Here is an 18,342-nt window from a genome sequence, read left to right as displayed (position 1 = left end):
GAACTCGCGACTTTGGTCAAGTCGCATTCCCCTACTCTCGTTTTTCTGTGTGAGACGAGACAATCTGCTAGTAAGATGAAGAGGTATCGCTCAAGGTTGGGCCTGAAGGGTTTTGATGGTGTTGATTCTATTGGTAATAGTGGAGGTTTGGCACTGTTTTGGCATGAGGATTTGAAAGTGGATGTTAAATTCTCAAATGCCCGTTGTATGGATGTTCATGTACAAGCTGGGCCGGATGAACAACCGTGGAGACTGACTTGTGTGTATGGTGAACCGAGGGTGGAGGATCGGCCTCTCATGTGGTCTTTGATGCAGAACTTGTGTGCCAATTCAGATTTACCATGGCTGGTGGGTTGGGGGGGACTTCAACGAGTGTATGTGGGACTCCGAGCATTTTTCTCTAACCACGAGAGCTCCAGTTCAGATGCAATTATTCCGGGATGCCCTGGAGACGTGTGACTTGGCCGATCTGGGTTTTATTGGGGTTCCGTATACATACGATAACAGGAGAGGCGGGCACGCAAACGTGAAAGTTCGTCTGGATAGGGCGGTTGCAAATCCGGCTTGGAGGAATATTTTCCTTAACACCTTAGTACACCACCTTGCTTCCCCCTGTTCGGATCATGTGCCTGTTCATGTGTGTTGTGGTGATATGGGTGATATGCCAACTAAGCCAAGGCGCAGGCAGTATGAGATTATGTGGGAAAGAGACCCTGCACTCCAGGACTTGATAGCGAAGGCCTGGCTGGAGGCAGGAGAGAAAGCATCCCTAGGGGACGTGCATGCGGCTTTAAGGGATACTATGAAAACGTTGTGCAAGTGGAGTAAGGAGAACTTTGGTGGTGTAGCGTGGGAAATTGAAAAGTCAAGGACACAGCTTGAGGAACTCATGTTGATGAATGCAGACAGATGTGAGATTCGTAAGGTCACGGATAGAATGAATGAGTTACTCTATAGAGAAGAGTTGATGTGGATGCAACGATCCCGTATTACTTGGCTTAAGGAAGGGGACCGAAATACAATTTTTTTTCAATCAAAGGCTGTGTGGAGAGCTAGAAAGAACCGTATAAAAAAACTTGTAGACACTAGTGGTCGGGTCTTCACGGGAGAAGAAGCTATGGGCCGGGCAGCAATGGATTATTTCAAGAACATCTTTACTTCTGTTCCTTCGGTTGATCCAAGCCCAATCATTAATCTAGTTCAATCTGTTATTGACGAAGACACAAACGCATCTTTGTGTGCTGATTTTACTGAGAAGGAGATTTCGGATGCTTTATTTCAAATTGGGCCTTTAAAGGCACTGGGACCGGATGGATTTCTGGCGCGGTTTTTTCAGAGGAATTGGGGCACTATTAAGGAGAGTATTGTGGCAGCGGTCCAGGAGTTTTTACGGTCAGGAGTAATGCCGGCTGAGGTAAACAACACTAATATAGTCCTAATTCCAAAAATATAAAACCCTGTTAGGATTACAGATTTCCGGCCAATTAGCCTCTGTAATGTAATCTATAAGGTGGTTTCCAAGTGCCTTGTTAACCACTTGAGGCCGGTGTTGGATGGGATTATTTCTCCCACGCAAAGTGCTTTTATTCCAGGGAGAATGATCACGGATAATTCTTTGATTGCATTTGAATGTATTCATCATATCAAGCAGGAAAAGGACCCCTCAAGGAGTTTTTGTGCCTATAATCTAGATCTATCCAAAGCTTATGATCGAGTTGTTGGGGAACGTAGCAGAAATTCAAAATTTTCCTACGTGTCACCAAGATCTATCTATGGAGAAACCAGCAACGAGGGGAAGGAGAGTGCATCTACATACCCTTGTAGATCGCTAAGCGGAAGCGTTGCAAGAACGCGGATGAAGGAGTCGTACTCGTAGCGATTCAGATCGCGGTTGATTCTGATCTAAGTGCCGAACGGACGGCACCTCCGCGTTCAACACACGTACAGTCCGGGGACGTCTCCTCCTTCTTGATCCAACAAGGGGAGAGGAGAAGTTGAGGGAGAGCTCCGTCAGCACGACGACGTGGTGGTGGTGGAGCTCGTGGTTCTCCGGCAAGGCTTCGCCAAGCACCATGGAGGAGGAGGAGGAGAAGGTAGGAGGAGGGAGGGCTGCGCCAGGGAACAGGTCACGGCTGCCCTCCCACCCCTCCACTATATATAGGGGCAAGGGGAGAGGGGGAGGCGCCCTAGGGTTTCCCCTAGGGGGCGGCGGCTAGGCAGATTGGATCTCCCTAGGGAAAATCCTAGGGAGACTTGCCCCCCAAGCCAAGCAGGTGGAGGCTTGCCTCCCAAGCCAGGTGGAGGTGCCCCACCTCCCCATGTAACGTGGGAAAGGGTGTGGGGGGCGCACCAACCCTTAGTGGGCTGGTTTGCCCCTTCCCCTTTGGCCCATGAGGCCCTCCAACACTTGCCGGGGCTCCCGAAACACCTTTCGGTCATGCTGGCCATAGCCTGGTACCTCCGGAACACTTCCGAACTCCAATACCCTTCGTCCAATATATCGATCTTCACCGCCGGACCATTCCGGAACTCCTCATGATGTCCGGGATCTTATCCGGGACTCCGAACTACCTTCGGTAACCACATAATATTTCCCATAACAACTCTAGCGTCACCGAACCTTAAGTGTGTAGACCCTACGGGTTTGGGAACCATGCAGACATGACCGAGACACCTCTCCGGCCAATAACCAATAGCGGGATCTGGATACCCATATTGGCTCCCACATGTTCCACGATGATCTCATCGGATGAACCACGATGTCAAGGACTCAGTCGATCCCGTATACAATTCCCTTTGTCTAACGGTATTATACTTGCCCGAGATTCGATCGTCGGTATGCCGATACCTTGTTCAATCTCGTTACCGGCAAGTCTCTTTACTCGTTCCGTAACACATCATCCCGTGATCAACCCCTTGGTCACATTGTGCACATTATGATGATGTCCTACCGAGTGGGCCCAGAGATACCTCTCCGTTTACACGGAGTGACAAATCCCAGTCTCGATTCGTGCCAACCCAACAGACACTTTCAGAGATACCTGTAGTGCACCTTTATAGCCACCCAGTTACGTTGTGACGTTTGGTACACCCAAAGCATTCCTACGCTATCCGGGAGTTGCACAATCTCATGGTCTAAGGAAAAGATACTTGACATTAGAAAAGCTTTAGCATACGAACTACACGATCTTTGTGCTAGGCTTAGGATTGGGTCTTGTCCATCACATTATTCTCCTAATGATGTGATCCCGTTATCAACGACATCCAATGTCCATGGTCAGGAAACCGTAACCATCTGTTGATCAACGAGCTAGTCAACTAGAGGCTTACTAGGGACATGGTGTTGTCTATGTATCCACACATGTATCTGGGTTTCCTATCAATACAATTATAGCATGGATAATAAACGATTATCATGAACAAGGAAATATAATAATAACCAATTTATTATTGCCTCTAGGGCTTATTTCCAACAGTCTCCCACTTGCACTAGAGTCAATAATCTAGTTCACATCGCCATGCGATTAACACTCACAGGTCACATCGCCATGTGACCAACATCCAAAGAGTTTACTAGTGTCATTAAACTAGTTCACATCACCATGTGATTAAGACTCAATGAGTTCTGGGGTTTGATCATGTTTTGCTTGTGAGAGAGGTTTTAGTCAACGGGTCTGCAACATTCAGATCCGTATGTACTTCGCAAATCTCTAGGTCATATTGTAAATGCTGCTTCCAGGCTCCACTTGGAGCTATTCCAAATGGTTGCTCCACTATACGTATCCGGTTTGCTACTTAGAGTCACTCGGATAGGTGTTAAAGCTTGCATCGACGTAACCCTTTACGCCGAACTCTTTATCACCTCCATAATCGAGAAACATGTCCTTATTTACTCCCAGGATAATTTTTGACCGCCGTCCAATGATCCATTCCTGGATCATTCTTGTACCCCTTGACTGACTCATGGCAAGGCACACTTCCGGTGCGGTACACAGCATATCATACTATAGAGCCTACGTCTGAAACATAGGGGACGACCTTCGTCCTTTCTCTCTTTTCTGCTGTGGTCGAGCTTTAAGTCTGAACTTCATACCTTACAACTCAGGCAAGAACTCCTTCTTTGACAGATCCATCTTGAACACCTTCAAGATCATGTCAAGGTATGTGCTCATTTGAAAGTACCATCAAGCGGTTTTGATCTATCCTCATAGATCTTGATGCTCAATGTTCAGGTAGCTTAATCCAGGTTTTCCCTTGAAAAAATACTTTTCAAATAACCCTATATGCTTTTTAGAAATTCTACATCATTTCTGATCAACAATATGTCAACAACATATACTCATCAGAAATTCTATAGTGCTCCCAGTCACTTCTTTGGAAATACAAGTTTCTCATAAACTTTGTATAAACCCAAAATCTTTATCATCTCATCAAAACGCACATTCCAACTCCGAGATGCTTACTCCAGTCCTTAGAAGGATCGCTGGAGCCAGCATACCTTTTAGCATCCTTAGGATCGACAAAAACTTTTTGATTGTATCACATACAACCTTTCCTTACGCAGACTGGTAAGGAAACTCGTTTTGACATCCATCTGCCAGATTTCATAAATGCAGCTAATGCTAACATGATTCCGACGGACTTAAGCATCGCTACGGATGAGAAAATCTCATCGTAGTCAACTCCTTGAACTTGTGAAAAACTCTTCGCCACAAGTCGAGCTTCATAGACGGTGACATTACCGTCCATGTCCGTCTTCTTCTTAAAGATCCATTTATCTCAATGGCTTGCCGATCATCGGGCAAGTCCACCAAAGTCCATGCTTTGTTCTGAGACATGGATCCTATCTCGGATTTCATGGTTTCTAACCATTTGTCGGAATATGGGCCCACCATCGCTTCTCCATAGCTCGTGGGTTCATTGTTGTCTAGCAACATGACCTTCAAGACAGGATTACTGTACCACTTTGAAGCAGTACGCATCCTTGTCACCCTACGAGGTACGGTAGTGACTTGATCCAAAATTTCATGATCACTATCATAAGCTTCTACTTCAATTGGTGTAGGTGCCACAGGAACAACTTCCTGTGCCCTGCTACACACTAGTTGTAGTGATGGTTCAATAACCATATCAAGTCTCCACCATCCTCCCACTCAACTTTTCGAGACAAACTTTTCCTCGAGAAAGGACCCGATTCAAGAAACAATCCTTATTGCTTTCGGATCTGAATTAGGAGGTATACCCAACTGTTTTGGGTGTCCTATGAAGATGCATTTTATCCGCTTTGGGTTCGAGCTTATCAACCTGAAACTTTTTCACATAAGCGTCGCAGCCCCAAACTTTTAAGAAACGACAACTTAGGTTTCTCTAAACCATAGTTCATACGGTGTCATCTCAACGGAATTACGTGGTGCCCTATTTAAAGTGAATGTGGTTGTCTCTAATGCCTAACCCATAAACGATAGTGGTAATTCGATAAGAGACATCATGGTACGCACCATATCCAATAGGGTGCAACTATGATGTTCAGACACACCATCACACTATGGTGTTTCAGGCGGTATTAATTGTGAAACAATTTGTACAATGTCTTAATTGCGTGTCAAAGCTCGTAACTCAGATACTCATCTCTATGATCATATCATAGACATTTTATCCTCTTGTCACGATGATCTTCAACTTCACTCTGAAATTACTTGAACCATTCAATAATTCAGACTTGTGTTTCATCAAGTAAATACACTCAGCATCTACTCGAATCATCTGTGAAGTAAGAACATAACTATATTCACTGCATGCCTCAGCACTCATTGGACTGCACACATCAAAATGCGTTACTTCCAACAAGTTGCTATCTTGTTCCATTTTACTGAAAAACGAGGCTTTTTAGTCATCTTGCCCGTGTGGTATGATTTGCATATCTCAAGTGATTCAAAATCAAGTGAGTCCAAACGATCCATCTGCATGGAGTTTCTTCATGCATATACACCAATAGACATGGTTCGCATGTCTCAAACTTTTCAAAACGAGTGAGTCCAAAGATCCATAAATATGGAGCTTCTTCATGCGTTTTATACCAATATGACTTACATGGCAGTGCCACAAGTGAGTGGTACTATCTTATATCTTTTGGCATGAAAATGTGTATCACTACGATCGAGATTCAATAAACCATTCCTTTAGGTGCAAGACCATTGAAGGTATTATTCAAATAAACAGAGTAACCATTATTCTCCTTAAATGTATAATCGTATTGTGATAGACATAATCCAATCATGTCTATGCTCAACGTAAACACCAAATCTCGATGGTAGAGGGAGCGTGCGATGCTTGATCACATCAACCTTGGAAACACTTCCAACACATATCGTCAGCTCACCTTTGGCTAGTCTCCATTTATTCTGTAGCTTTTATTTTGAGTCACTAACACTTAGCAACCGAACCGGTATCTAATACCCTGGTGCTACTAGGAGTACTAGTAAAGTACACATTAACATAATGTATATCCAATATACTTCTATCGACCTTGCCAGCCTTCTCATCTACCAAATATCTAGGGTAATTCCGCTCCAGTGGTTGTTCCCCTTGTTACAGAAGCACTTAGTCTCGGGTTTGGGTTCAACCTTGGGTTTCTTCACTAGAGCAGCAGCTGATTTGCCGTTTCATGAAGTATCCCGTCTTGCCCTTGCCCTTCTTGAAACTAGTGGTTTCACCAACCATCAACAATTGATGCTCCTTCTTAATTTCTACTTTCACGGCGTCAAACATCGCGAATACCTCAAGGATCATCATATCTATCCCTGATATGTTATAGTTCATCACGAAGCTCTAGCAGCTTGGTGGCAATGACTTTGGAGAAACATCACTATCTCATCTGGAAGATTAACTCCCACTCGATTCAAGTGATTGTTGCACTTAGACAATTTGAGCACAAGCTTAACGATTGAGCTTTTCTCCCTTAGTTTGCAGGCTAAGAAAATCGTCGGAGGTCTCATACCTCTTGACGTGGGCACGATCCTGAAATCTCAATTTCAGCCCTCGAAACATCTCATATGTTCTGCGACGTTTTGAAAACATCTTTGGTGCCTCAACTCTAAACCGTTTAACTGAACTATCACGTAGTTATCAAAATGTGTATGTCTGATGTTCGCAACATCCACAAACGACGTTTGGGGTTCAGCATACTGAGCGGTGCATTAAGGACATATGCTTTATACTGTCCGCATAATCGCTACTGTCAACTTTCAACTATATTTTCTCTAGGAACATATCTAAACAGTGGAACTAAAGCGCGAGCTTACGACATAATTTGCAAAGACCTTTTGACTATGTTCAGGATAATTAAGTTCATCTTATGAACTCCCACTCAGATAGACATCCCTCTGGTCATCTAAGTGATTACATGATCCGAGTCAACTAGGCCGTGTCCGATCATCACGTGAGACGGACTAGTCATCATCGGTGAACATCTTCATGTTGATCATATCTACTATACGACTCATGCTCGACCTTTCGGTCTCTGTGTTCCGAGGCCATGTCTGTACATGCTAGGCTCGTCAAGTTAACCCTAAGTGTTTCGCGTGTGTAAATCTGTCTTACACCCGTTGTATGTGAACGTAAGAATCCATCACACCCGATCATCACGTGGTGCTTAGAAGCGACGAACTTTAGTAACGGTGCACAGTTAGGGGAGAACACTTCTTGAAATTTTTGTAAGGGATCATCTTATTTACTACCGTCGTTCTAAGTAATGCATAAACATGATAAACATCACATGCAATCAAATAGTGACATGATATGGCCAATATCATTTTGCTCCTTTTGATCTCCATCTTCGGGGCTCCATGATCATCATCGTCACCGGCATGACACCATGATCTCCATCATCATGATCTCCATCATCGTGTCTTCATGAAGTTGTCTCGCCAACTATTACTTCTACTACTATGGCTACCGGTTAGCAATAAAGTAAAGTAATTACATGGCGTTGTTCAATGACACGCAGGTCATACAATAAATTAAGACAACTCCTATGGCTCCTGCCGGTTGTCATACTCATCGACATGCAAGTTGTGATTCCTATTACAAGAACATGATCAATCTCATACATCACATATCATTCATCACATTCTTCTTGGCCATATCACATCACATAGCATACCCTGTAAAAACAAGTTAGACGTCCTCTAATTGTTGTTTGCATGTTTTACGTGGCTGCTATGGGTTTCTAGCAAGAACGTTTCTTACCTACGCAAAACCACAACGTGATATGTCAATTGCTATTTACCCTTCATAAGGACCCTTTTCATCGAATCCGATCCGACTAAAGTGGGAGAGACTGGTACCCGCTAGCCACCTTATGCAACAAGTGCATGTCAATCGGTGGAACTTGTCTCACGTAAGAGTACGTGTAAGGTCGGCACGAGCCGCTTCATCCCACGATGCCGCCGAATCAAGATTGGACTAGTAACGGTAAGCATATTGAACAACATCAACGCCCACAACTACTTTGTCTTCTACTCGTGCAAAGAATCTACGCAATAGACCTAGCCCATGATGCCACTGTTGGGGAATGTAGCAGAAATTCAAAATTTTCCTACGTGTCACCAAGATCTATCTATGGAGAAACCAGCAACGAGGGGAAGGACAGTGCATCTACATACCCTTGTAGATCGCTAAGCGGAAGCGTTGCAAGAACGCGGATGAAGGAGTCGTACTCGTAGCGATTCAGATCACGGTTGATTCCGATCTAAGTGCCGAACGGACGGCACCTCCGCGTTCAACACACGTACAGCCTGGGGACGTCTCCTCCTTCTTGATCCAGCAAGGGGAGAGGAGAAGTTGAGGGAGAGCTCCGTCAGCACGACGGCGTGGTGGTGGTGGAGCTCGTGGTTCTCCGGCAGGGCTTCGCCAAGCACCATGGAGGAGGAGGAGAAGGTAGGAGGAGGGAGGGCTGCGCCAGGGAAGAGGTCACGGCTGCCCTCCCACCCCTCCACTATATATAGGGGCAAGGGGAGAGGGGGAGGCACCCTAGGGTTTTCCCTAGGGGGCGGCGGCTAGGCAGATTGGATCTCCCTAGGGAAAATCCTAGGGAGACTTGCCCCCCAAGCCAAGCAGGTGGAGGCTTGCCTCCAAGCCAGGTGGAGGCGCCCCACCTCCCCAAGTAACATGGGAAAGGGTGTGGGGGGCGCACCAACCCTTAGTGGGCTGGTTTGCCCCTTCCCCTTTGGCCCATGAGGCCCTCCAACACTTGCCGGGGCTCCCGAAACACCTTTCGGTCATGCTGGCCATAGCCTGGTACCTCCGGAACACTTCCGAACTCCAATACCCTTCGTCCAATATATCGATCTTCACCGCCGGACCATTCTGGAACTCCTCGTGATGTCCGGGATCTCATCCGGGACTCCGAACTACCTTCGGTAACCACATACTATTTCCCATAACAACTCTAGCGTCACCGAACCTTAAGTATGTAGACCCTACGGGTTTGGGAACCATGCAGACATGACCGAGACACCTCTCCGGCCAATAACCAATAGCGGGATCTGGATACCCATATTGGCTCCCACATGTTCCACGATGATCTCATCGGGTGAACCACGATGTCAAGGACTCAGTCGATCCCGTATACAATTCCCTTTGTCTAACGGTATTATACTTGCCCGAGATTCGATCGTCGGTATGCTGATACCTTGTTCAATCTCGTTACCGGCAAGTCTCTTTACTCGTTCCGTAACACATCATCCTGTGATCAACCCCTTGGTCACATTGTGCACATTATGATGATGTCCTACCGAGTGGGCTCAGAGATACCTCTTCGTTTACACGGAGTGACAAATCCCAGTCTCGATTCGTGCCAACCCAACAGACACTTTCGGAGATACCTGTAGTGCACCTTTATAGCCACCCAGTTACGTTGTGACGTTTGGTACACCCAAAGCATTCCTACGGTATCCGGGAGTTGCACAATCTCATGGTCTAAGGAAAAGATACTTGACATTAGAAAAGCTTTAGCATACGAACTACACGATCTTTGTGCTAGGCTTAGGATTGGGTCTTGTCCATCACATCATTCTCCTAATGATGTGATCCCGTTATCAACGACATCCAATGTCCATGGTCAGGAAACCGTAACCATCTGTTGATCAACGAGCTAGTCAACTAGAGGCTTACTAGGGACATGGTGTTGTCTATGTATCCACACATGTATCTGAGTTTCCTATCAATATAATTATAGCATGGATAATAAACGATTATCATGAACAAGGAAATATAATAATAACCAATTTATTATTGCCTCTAGGGCATATTTCCAACACGAGTTGACTGGGATTACCTTAAGCAAATGATGCAAAAGCTTGGCTTTGCTCATTGGTGGGTTGACTGGATAATGTCATGCGTAACCTCGGTGAGATATTCAATAAAATTCAATGGAGCCATCTCTAATTCATTTGCACCGTCTTGTGGATTACGGCAAGGTGATCCTTTATCCCCATACTTATTTCTATTGGTGGCTGATGGTTTGTCAATTCTGTTTAATAATGGGATAAACTCAGCTGAGTTGTCCCTGTTGAAGATCACGAGGAGAGCCCCTGGAATATCACATCTATTATTCGCAGATGATACTCTCTTGTTCTTTAAGGCCACTGGGCAGCAGGCGAATACTGTTAAGCAGATTATTAAGACTTATGAGCAAGCCACGGGCCAACTATTGAATCCGGCAAAATCATCTATCCTTTTTGGAGATTCTTGTCCGGCCAGTATAGCAGCTGAGATAAAAGGTGTGCTGGAGGTGGTCAGCTCGGGTTTTGAGGAGAAATATTTGGGCTTACCAACGCCGGATGGCCGGCTTACAAAAGGCAAGCTTCAAAACCTGCAGGAGAAAGTTAGTAAAAGGTTGTTTGCTTATGATGGACATCCAACACAGGCTGGGAAGGAAACGTTGATAAAATCTCTTGCGCAGGCAATCCCCACCTTCATTATGAGTGTTTTTAAGATACCACTAGGGGTCTGTGACGATCTGAACCGCATGATCCGTAACTATTTTTGGGGTTCGGAGAAGGGAAAGCGTAAAACGCATTGGTATGCATGGGAGAAAATGTTGCGAGCAAAATCACAAGGAGGCCTTGGATTCAGGGATTTTAGACTCTTTAATCAAGCTTTGCTTGTAAGGCAAGCGTGGCGATTGTTGATCCATCCTGATAGTCTGTGTGCAAGGTTGCTAAAGGGAAAATACTACCCAAATGGGAGGCTAGAAGATACTGTTTTTTCGGGTAACCCATCACAGTCATGGCAAGGGGTCTGTCATGGGCTTGAGTTGCTAAAGAAAGGGCTCGTGTGGCGCATAGCGAATGGCCAGAATGTGAGAATATGGCGCGATCAATGGTTAATGAGAGGCAACACAAATTCTCTGCTTTCGAGTAGAGGCCGGTGCCGCCTCAAATGGGTAGCTGAGTTATTTGATCTTAATGGCAACTGGGATTTGGAAAAGCTCCAACGATTCTTCTTACCGATTGACATGGCACAGATCTGCAAGATAAAACCTTCGCCACGGCTTGGGGAGGACTTTCTGGCGTGGGCGCCGGAGAGGAGTGGAGTTTTCACTGTAAAGAGCGCTTATTGGCTTGCTGCAAATGAAATGCTACAACCATCGATCCCTTCGTCGAGCTCTGTTGCGGATAGTAGTAGGGAAGTGTGGAAGCACATTTGGTCTTGTCCGGCTCCGCCGAAGGTTAAGTCGTTTGCTTGGCGACTAGCAACGGACTCTCTGGCGACGTGGAAGAATAAGAAGCGGAGGACTATGGAGGAACAGGACACTTGTCCAGTCTGTGGCAGAGAAGTTGAGGACTCGTTTCATGTGTTCTGTGCATGTGATAATGCTCAGCAGCTCTGGTGTGCAATGGCGAAGGTGTGGGAGCTGCCCAAACTCACAGATATAAAGCGGCATGATGACTGGTTCATCCAGGTAATATGTGAAGCTGAAGTTCACCTGTGTGTCCGCTTAATTACGCTCTTATGGAGAATTTGGCACGTCAGGAACGAAGTTGTCCATGCAAAGCCCGCTCCTCGGGTGGATGTATCTGCCCGGTTCCTGGAAAGTTATTTGAATTCTTTGGCAAGCTTGACTGCTAACCAAGACGTTGATTATGACAAGGGCAAGTTAGTTCCGGCTCAGTTCCTCCTAGAAGCGAACGCTGCACGTGAGGTACAGATACAAAACACTAGCCCTTGGATCCCCCCAACCGAAGGAAGAGTGAAGCTAAATACGGATGGCTCTGTTTTGAATGGCAATGCGGGAACTGGTATGGTTTTGCGGGATCATTGCTGGAAATATTATTTTCAGCGCTTGTAGGTTTGTGTGGGGTTGTGAAGATGTACTCGAGTCTGAGATATTGGCCATCAAGGAGGGCATCAGTTTGGCGTTGCAATGAAGTTCTCTTCCTATAGACATTGAGTCTGACTGTCTCGAGGCCGTCCAGATGATCAAGGATGCAGGTCGCAACTTCTCAAGATATGCCTTTATGATTGGAGAGATCAAGCAAAGTATGGGAGAACGGGACTCTTGTATTACTCATATCCGCCGCTCGGGCAATAGTGTTAGTCATGCCATGGCTAGGTTTGGGAGTGGGCAGGGGCGAACCATGGTTTGGCTCGGCTCAGCTCCTGATGAAGTCTTATGTATTGCCTCGCGAGATTGTAATTCCTTATGATTGAGTAATAAAAGAGTTAATTCGCAAAAAAAAATGGTACCATTGAAAAGTTCTTGCGAATACGAATCAAAAACATAATTTTGACACATATAACTTACCTTTTGCTGGTCAAATCTATGATGAAATTTTGATTCAAAATACGAGGCGACCAATAAATCTGAACCAAGTAGAATTTTTTATACGTACTGTTTTTTTTTTGAGAAAACTTTATGCCTACTGGTGACTCATTTGGACCATTAGGTTACAGTCACGAAGGAAGGCCCGAGAGATGATTGGAAAGCCCAGACGAGATGGGCCAAAATGCTCCCATAAACGAACGAAACATCCCATTCCATCCCGACATTTGGCGTCACACTCAAAACCCTCGTCTTTGTGGGCTGTGGCACCGCCCGACCGCCGGCTCCGATCATGGCCGGCGACGGCGACCTCGCCTCCCGACGCCTCCGCCAGCAAGTCGCCCTCGTCTCCGACCACGACTTCGCCTTCCAACTCCAGCTCAACGAGGCCATCCAAGCTTCCCTCCGCGTCCCAACTCCCAATCAGCCCTCTTCCAGCGCCGCCACCGCCGCCGCCTCCTGTTCTTGCCGCTCATGTCAACCCGTCTCTGCGCTCTGGTCCTCCGAAGTCGCACTCGCCGAACTCGCGCGCCAAGAGAAGAACCGCCGCGACGCCCAGGCCTTCCGCGCCGCCCACGCCAAGGCAAACACCTCCTCCCGCGTGGCCTCCCGCGGCGCCCTCTTGGCGCGCGAGCTCGCCGGCACTCCAGACCTCTTCGAGCGGCCTCTGGACCCAAGCCGCTCCCCTTCCTCCCGCGTCTTCTACAAGGGCTTGTCGAACAAGGAGGGCGCCGGGGAAAGGTTTGTGGTGCGCACCATACAGAAGCGCGTGGAAATGTTTGTGGGCGGACGCATGGAGCTCGAGGTGCTGGCGCTTAAGGAAGGCATCCAGGCTGCGCTCGAGGTGGGGATACGATGGGTTAACATCGTCTCCGACTTCAAGGCGCTGCACAAATATGTATGCCATGCTAAAATCTCCAAATCTGCATCTGTCATCTATCTTAATACAGTTTCTGCGTGGTATCAATTGCGATCTCTTATTAGAAATATCATCAGAAGGAGATGGGAAATATATGATCTGTTGATATGGGGATTTGGGATTTTATTTACAATTGTTCATGAAATGCTGTACTGCTAGAGTTAATCACAAAGTGATGATTAAATCATCACATAGTCCGATCTCTAGCTAAATTTAGGCAAAACATAAATTTGTAGCACTATTTCAATGCTCATTATAATTAGTTGTACAACATTCAGTTCCACTATCTGCTATTCTTGCTTATCGCACTGCAAGAAAAACAAAGTTTAACCCATCATTTTTGTGTGAAATGTCAATAGTTCAGGAGAGATACTTGATGTACATGTAAGCTAGCAAGGTGGCCCTCGCATTTAAGCAGTTAGATTCATTGTGCATTACCATATTTAGTGTTCCCTTTTTTTCAAAGCTGTTGGGTTGCCTAGTTCTCCTTAATTGCTAGTTGACTTTACTGATGATTATACTATATTTTTATATGTTTGCGCGACTTTGCATAGACATTGAAAATTCTAGAAAGATTGTAGCTGGAATTCATCTTGAGCAAAGATCATTAAAGTTTGGGTATGAAAATTTTCATTCTGTCCAACGCGCCGATCTTCTGTCAGTTTTAGCTATTAATTAAGAACTCTCCAAAAAGCAAAGGCGCCTGTTGTCAAATGTATCTCTGTTTTACTTGTATTATTCGTACGCTGCTCTTTGTCGATAGTTAATTAAGCACAAGGTCAAGACCATCTCGATATGTGCCATGCTGAGGACTGATGGCAAGCAAGTAAGTGCCGTCCAGCATGCAAGGCGATATGGCGTCTTCTCTTCTGTAGCTTCGACTTATCTGTTGCTCCATGAGGCATGACTGCATGAGTGCCAATACTTCCGCCAGTAATTGAAGCAAGAATTCCATGGTTATTTACCATCCACCTTATCAATCAATGCGATGCAGCTTCACCGTTTTGGGTAGCATGATATTATGCCCTGAGAACCTTCATTATACTTTCTCATACCTTGCCATTGTCGGTTCCGAAAGAAACACTCTCTCTACCTCAAATTTTCTCTTGAATACTCTAGTCACACCCAGTGTCAAACCTATCACCTCCCCCTTGTCAACAGGTCGCTCCATCAACAAAGAAACCAACCTCGTAGACTTACGGAAAGTTTATATAGAGTGTAAATCTCTTTGATTATTGTTGCATCAACTCCTCTGCATGCATAATCTCAACTAGTTGTTTTTGGAGAAATTGGGTTTGTTGTACACGTTGAGAATTTGTGCTGATATTTTAATATCTAGCATTATCCAGGACATTTATAATTGAAGCACACATTACATTATGTCATGTAATAAATATGTGTTGTCATAAACCCACTGAGAATTGAACATGGTTTAGTTAATGAAGATTCGTCTTTCTGTCATACGTACTTGGTTCAAGTCCTAGGACTGGTTTGTGTGTGTGTATTTCGTCAATGCTAATGCTCCAATATAGATTTCCATAAACATAGAATGAGATCAGCATCACTTGTGGTTATTATGTTTCTCCTTACTGTGTTACACAATTGACTTATAGGACTTCTGTGAAATACCTATAGAATGTATGAACCCATGGGAATATTCCCTGTTCAAGAATTCATCCGATTAACGAGTTAACTTGCCGATTCATCCCTACTCGTAGGGTCACCGAGTAGCCTATAAACCGATAAATCGTCCGATTAATTGATTAAATGGCTGATTAACTTGCCGATTAGCCGATTAATCCCCTACTCACCAGCCAACCGAGCAACTACCAGTTAACGATTTCCTCAACAATGGGAATATTTAAGGAATTATAAAATGAAGTTAATTAATGCAAAAGTACTATGGTGCTCCATAGAACAGTTTCTCTTGTTTGCGATCATATGGGACTGCACTGTTGTTCCTATCCCATTCATGTACATTGTCTGTTTCTATCCAAAGAGGCCCCAAAATCGCACCTATGTTTAGAAATGCTCTTACATTTCACATCAGACTGCAAGCAAGTGATGTTACAGGGCGAGATCAGTGTGCAGCATCCACTGTGTAAGCTTGACTAAAGCGCTAGCTATCTGATATCCAAGCTTGGTATAAGCCACCTTTTCAATACGCGTGAGATTTGGTTATGGACTGATATCTCGATTATATAGCATATTAATGCGAAAATTTTAGTCTCATGACATTCATGATTTTGAGATCCAACCTTTGATCAGATTGTACATCACACCCACTAAGGGTAGAGCCCTAGAACTGTTTAGTGAATGCCAAATCTCCTCGACGATATAAGTATCTTTGCTTTAGCTTGAATCTTCAACCTTTAGTTTGACATTTGGATCCATTTCTTATATCCTGCGAGCATGTTTTATAAATAATATCCAATTCTGTAGCGCTAGATCGAACCTTGAGCCTTAAACACTCTTTCTCTTTATTTCTCTTTTCTAAAAGCACCATTAGCATTCATTCAAATTCATCTCTTGTTTCTGTAACACATGCCTTTAAAGAAAAAAAATATGTTATTACTACAGGCGATAGAAGTGCTATGCATGTTAGCCAGCGGAAATCTTGCATAGTTTGAGTTTGTAATCCACCCGAAACTAATAATTTAGCCAAGAACAATCTGAATTTGGATAGGATATTTGAGCAGATCAGATAGTGCTAGGGGCTTTTGTGTTTGCTTTAGACTCCAAACTAAGTATGCCAGTCATAAGAATTATGGACTCCCATTGATATTTGAAAAATCTCAAACAAGATTTATATCCGCTTCAATATGCTTAATGTAGTTTGATCAATCTCAATTGTTATTTTTTATTTTATTTTTGCGATTGTCAATCGTTATAATCGTGACCTACCTGTAGATCTTTTCCATCAATGTAGGAGTTTTCAGCCTTTTATATCAAACAATGTAGCTATGTCTAGGTTATTCTAGCTGTAATTTTACCATCTCACGCTGATTGCATATTCTACGATCAGGATGGTTAAAGTTGCCAATCACTTGAGGCTAGTAGACACTTGTTCTCTTCCTGCTTTGGTTATATTGCTTCTCCTTTTCAGCATGCATGTTTTTTTTTTCCTTTCATTTCTACATGCATCCTCTAGATGTGGGTTTCATCCACCAATTCCCTGCCAAGAAATCCTTGGAATTAGGTATCTACCAAACTACAGGAGGAGCTTTAATACAATATGCCAGCTATATAAAGACTTGTGTCTGCTTTGCATGGACCATTTTCCCTTCATCTTTTCGTCTCTGTGTGTCGTCCGTTTTATAGGACAACTACAATGCTCTTTTTATTTCCCGTGGTCAGGTTTGCTCAACACTAACTCATGTTGGTTCATACGAGGTGTCTGATTCCATTGTTATAGAGCATATTCTCAGCTGCTCTTTTTCTATTGCTGGTGCCAAATTGATCTGAAACAAAAAAATTCCATTGTGTTAATAATATAATAGATAGATTTAATGGTCAAGTAATTGAATTCTTTAACACTGTACTAATCTTATTGCGATGCCATATGTTTGCAGATGCTTGGAACTTGGCGTCCCACAAAGAACAAGAGTGAACATTTGGTAAATGAGGCTCTGTCACTAATGAGGAAATTCAATCATTGTGAATTCTCACTTATTCCACGCGGCCAAGTCGGTTACGCAACAAAATTAGCAACAGATTTGGTAGGCACCAAGAAGAGAGAGGCCTGCAAGAGAGAGACCTGCACCATCTGCTTGGAAGACACTGATGTTTCCAAGATTCACGCAGTTGAAGGCTGTGCGCATCGGTTTTGCTTGTCCTGCATGAAAGAGCATGTGAGAGTTAAGCTGGGCGATGGAACGCTCCCAGCTTGTCCACAAGATGGCTGCACTACCAAGCTAACCGTGGAGGGTTCAAAGATATTCCTGTCGCCCCAACTGTTAGAGACCATGGCGCAACGCATCAGGGAAGCACAAATCCCTCCCACTCAGAAGGTTTACTGCCCGAATTCCAGGTGCTCAGCCTTAATGTCCTCGAGTGAAGCGATAACACCCACTGCAAGAACCTGCTGCTGGAGCCGAGACGTTGGGGAAGTGCGTGAAATGCGGGCGCTTGTTCTGCGTCAAATGTAAGGTCCCATGGCATTACGGGATAAGTTGCGTTGACTACAAGAGAAGGTACCCTCATGCTCTACAGAACCTTGCACAGCGGCGGTCGTGGCGCCAGTGCGTCAAATGCAAGCACCTGATCGAGCTCGCTGAGGGTTGCTACCATATCACCTGCGTGTAAGTATTTGCCTCTGGTTGTTCAGTGATTTTTTCACGTCAGGCTGTTCCTTGGTCTCCAGGATGTGTCTTTTCCGCGCTAATGCTCATCGTGTTCTTTGCTTCTGGCAGGTGCGGCTATGAGTTCTGCTACACCTGTGGGAAAGAATGGAAGGACAAGAAGGCGACCTGCTCCTGCCTTTTGTGGGATGAACGCAATATAATCCGTGACCGAGGAGGGCGACGATGATCACACTGCTGAAGTGCTGCTGATGACTACAAGGACGATGATCTTTACTCTGTCAGTGAAGGCCTTT

The 18,342-nt window shown here is 44.9% G+C and overlaps 1 pseudogene; it reads left to right on the top strand.

Moving 5' to 3' along the window:
• Positions 1-13,593: 13,593 nt before the first annotated feature.
• LOC119336081 lies at positions 13,594-18,275 on the top strand (annotated as a pseudogene).
• The last annotated feature ends 67 nt before the right edge of the window (positions 18,276-18,342 follow it).

This window comes from Triticum dicoccoides, chromosome 7B (genome assembly GCF_002162155.2).
Source record: "Triticum dicoccoides isolate Atlit2015 ecotype Zavitan chromosome 7B, WEW_v2.0, whole genome shotgun sequence".
NCBI classification, from domain to species: domain Eukaryota; kingdom Viridiplantae; phylum Streptophyta; class Magnoliopsida; order Poales; family Poaceae; genus Triticum; species Triticum dicoccoides.
Note: the sequence above shows the minus strand (reverse complement) of the source record. Positions and strands in the feature narration are given on the sequence as shown.